General features: G+C 46.4%; 12 non-coding genes across 12 annotated transcripts in view; all 12 read right to left on the bottom strand.

The window, feature by feature from the left end:
* LOC148961567 (5S ribosomal RNA) overlaps positions 1-15 on the bottom strand; it is a 119-nt gene extending 104 nt beyond the window's left edge. Inside the window, exon 1 of the ribosomal RNA XR_016153936.1 lies at positions 1-15. This exon is cut by the window's left edge and continues 104 nt beyond it. This is a non-coding gene — a ribosomal RNA (5S ribosomal RNA).
* A 92-nt stretch (positions 16-107) lies between these two features.
* Positions 108-226, bottom strand: LOC148961566 (5S ribosomal RNA). The gene has a single exon (XR_016153935.1). It is a non-coding gene; the product is annotated as a 5S ribosomal RNA (ribosomal RNA).
* Positions 227-318: 92 nt separating this feature from the next.
* Positions 319-437, bottom strand: LOC148961565 (5S ribosomal RNA). Its single transcript, XR_016153934.1, has one exon. It is a non-coding gene; the product is annotated as a 5S ribosomal RNA (ribosomal RNA).
* Positions 438-529: 92 nt separating this feature from the next.
* Positions 530-648, bottom strand: LOC148961564 (5S ribosomal RNA). Its single transcript, XR_016153933.1, has one exon. It is a non-coding gene; the product is annotated as a 5S ribosomal RNA (ribosomal RNA).
* Positions 649-740: 92 nt separating this feature from the next.
* On the bottom strand, positions 741-859 carry LOC148961563 (5S ribosomal RNA). Its single transcript, XR_016153931.1, has one exon. It is a non-coding gene; the product is annotated as a 5S ribosomal RNA (ribosomal RNA).
* A 92-nt stretch (positions 860-951) lies between these two features.
* LOC148961562 (5S ribosomal RNA) lies at positions 952-1,070 on the bottom strand. The gene has a single exon (XR_016153930.1). It is a non-coding gene; the product is annotated as a 5S ribosomal RNA (ribosomal RNA).
* Positions 1,071-1,162: 92 nt separating this feature from the next.
* Positions 1,163-1,281, bottom strand: LOC148961561 (5S ribosomal RNA). The gene has a single exon (XR_016153929.1). It is a non-coding gene; the product is annotated as a 5S ribosomal RNA (ribosomal RNA).
* Positions 1,282-1,453: 172 nt separating this feature from the next.
* Positions 1,454-1,572, bottom strand: LOC148961560 (5S ribosomal RNA). The gene has a single exon (XR_016153928.1). It is a non-coding gene; the product is annotated as a 5S ribosomal RNA (ribosomal RNA).
* A 92-nt stretch (positions 1,573-1,664) lies between these two features.
* Positions 1,665-1,783, bottom strand: LOC148961559 (5S ribosomal RNA). Its single transcript, XR_016153927.1, has one exon. It is a non-coding gene; the product is annotated as a 5S ribosomal RNA (ribosomal RNA).
* Positions 1,784-1,875: 92 nt separating this feature from the next.
* Positions 1,876-1,994, bottom strand: LOC148961558 (5S ribosomal RNA). Its single transcript, XR_016153925.1, has one exon. It is a non-coding gene; the product is annotated as a 5S ribosomal RNA (ribosomal RNA).
* A 172-nt stretch (positions 1,995-2,166) lies between these two features.
* LOC148961557 (5S ribosomal RNA) lies at positions 2,167-2,285 on the bottom strand. The gene has a single exon (XR_016153924.1). It is a non-coding gene; the product is annotated as a 5S ribosomal RNA (ribosomal RNA).
* A 92-nt stretch (positions 2,286-2,377) lies between these two features.
* Positions 2,378-2,496, bottom strand: LOC148961556 (5S ribosomal RNA). Its single transcript, XR_016153923.1, has one exon. It is a non-coding gene; the product is annotated as a 5S ribosomal RNA (ribosomal RNA).
* Positions 2,497-2,500: the final 4 nt, after the last annotated feature.

Here is a 2,500-nt window from a genome sequence, read left to right as displayed (position 1 = left end):
GGTATGGCCGTAAGCGAAATCTGCTGCCAAAATTGGACTATTTGAATGGTTAGAACATTAGGGTAGTAAACCATATAAAGCTTACTAGGTCTCCCATCCAACAATAAAGCTTACAGCACCTGGTATTCCCAGGCGGTCTCCCATCCAAGTACTAACCAGGCCCGACCCTGCTTAGCTTCCGAGATCAGACGAGTTCGGGCGTTCTCAAGGTGGTATGGCCGTAAGCAAAATCTGCTGCCAAAATTGGGCTATTTGAATGGTTAGAACATTAGGGTAGTAAACCATATAAAGCTTACTAGGTCTCCCATCCAACAATAAAGCTTACAGCACCTGGTATTCCCAGGCGGTCTCCCATCCAAGTACTAACCAGGCCCGACCCTGCTTAGCTTCCGAGATCAGACGAGTTCGGGCGTTCTCAAGGTGGTATGGCCGTAAGCGAAATCTGCTGCCAAAATTGGGCTATTTGAATGGTTAGAACATTAGGGTAGTAAACCATATAAAGCTTACTAGGTCTCCCATCCAACAATAAAGCTTACAGCACCTGGTATTCCCAGGCGGTCTCCCATCCAAGTACTAACCAGGCCCGACCCTGCTTAGCTTCCGAGATCAGACGAGTTCGGGCGTTCTCAAGGTGGTATGGCCGTAAGCGAAATCTGCTGCCAAAATTGGGCTTTTTGAATGGTTAGAACATTAGGGTAGTAAACCATATAAAGCTTACTAGGTCTCCCATCCAACAATAAAGCTTACAGCACCTGGTATTCCCAGGCGGTCTCCCATCCAAGTACTAACCAGGCCCGACCCTGCTTAGCTTCCGAGATCAGACGAGTTCGGGCGTTCTCAAGGTGGTATGGCCGTAAGCAAAATCTGCTGCCAAAATTGGGCTTTTTGAATGGTTAGAACATTAGGGTAGTAAACCATATAAAGCTTACTAGGTCTCCCATCCAACAATAAAGCTTACAGCACCTGGTATTCCCAGGCGGTCTCCCATCCAAGTACTAACCAGGCCCGACCCTGCTTAGCTTCCGAGATCAGACGAGTTCGGGCGTTCTCAAGGTGGTATGGCCGTAAGCAAAATCTGCTGCCAAAATTGGGCTATTTGAATGGTTAGAACATTAGGGTAGTAAACCATATAAAGCTTACTAGGTCTCCCATCCAACAATAAAGCTTACAGCACCTGGTATTCCCAGGCGGTCTCCCATCCAAGTACTAACCAGGCCCGACCCTGCTTAGCTTCCGAGATCAGACGAGTTCGGGCGTTCTCAAGGTGGTATGGCCGTAAGCGAAATCTGCTGCCAAAATTGGGCTATTTGAAGAAAAAAAAAAGAGACTCTTTCAGGCTTTCTGAAGAAACTCAGAGACGATTTCAGGCATTTTGAGGGGGAAAAAAGACAATTTAGGATTTTTGAACCATTTCATTGACTCTTTTTTTTTTTTTTTTTTTTTTAAACAATAAAGCTTACAGCACCTGGTATTCCCAGGCGGTCTCCCATCCAAGTACTAACCAGGCCCGACCCTGCTTAGCTTCCGAGATCAGACGAGTTCGGGCGTTCTCAAGGTGGTATGGCCGTAAGCAAAATCTGCTGCCAAAATTGGGCTTTTTGAATGGTTAGAACATTAGGGTAGTAAACCATATAAAGCTTACTAGGTCTCCCATCCAACAATAAAGCTTACAGCACCTGGTATTCCCAGGCGGTCTCCCATCCAAGTACTAACCAGGCCCGACCCTGCTTAGCTTCCGAGATCAGACGAGTTCGGGCGTTCTCAAGGTGGTATGGCCGTAAGCAAAATCTGCTGCCAAAATTGGGCTATTTGAATGGTTAGAACATTAGGGTAGTAAACCATATAAAGCTTACTAGGTCTCCCATCCAACAATAAAGCTTACAGCACCTGGTATTCCCAGGCGGTCTCCCATCCAAGTACTAACCAGGCCCGACCCTGCTTAGCTTCCGAGATCAGACGAGTTCGGGCGTTCTCAAGGTGGTATGGCCGTAAGCGAAATCTGCTGCCAAAATTGGGCTATTTGAAGAAAAAAAAAGAGACTCTTTCAGGCTTTCTGAAGAAACTCAGAGACGATTTCAGGCATTTTGAGGGGGAAAAAAGACAATTTAGGATTTTTGAACAATTTCATTGACTCTTTTTTTTTTTTTTTTTTTTTTTAAACAATAAAGCTTACAGCACCTGGTATTCCCAGGCGGTCTCCCATCCAAGTACTAACCAGGCCCGACCCTGCTTAGCTTCCGAGATCAGACGAGTTCGGGCGTTCTCAAGGTGGTATGGCCGTAAGCAAAATCTGCTGCCAAAATTGGGCTTTTTGAATGGTTAGAACATTAGGGTAGTAAACCATATAAAGCTTACTAGGTCTCCCATCCAACAATAAAGCTTACAGCACCTGGTATTCCCAGGCGGTCTCCCATCCAAGTACTAACCAGGCCCGACCCTGCTTAGCTTCCGAGATCAGACGAGTTCGGGCGTTCTCAAGGTGGTATGGCCGTAAGCAAAA

Source organism: Pimephales promelas (assembly GCF_988280905.1).
Source record: "Pimephales promelas chromosome 3 unlocalized genomic scaffold, fPimPro1.hap1.1 SUPER_3_unloc_2, whole genome shotgun sequence".
NCBI classification, from domain to species: Eukaryota; Metazoa; Chordata; class Actinopteri; order Cypriniformes; family Leuciscidae; genus Pimephales; species Pimephales promelas.
Note: the sequence above shows the minus strand (reverse complement) of the source record. Positions and strands in the feature narration are given on the sequence as shown.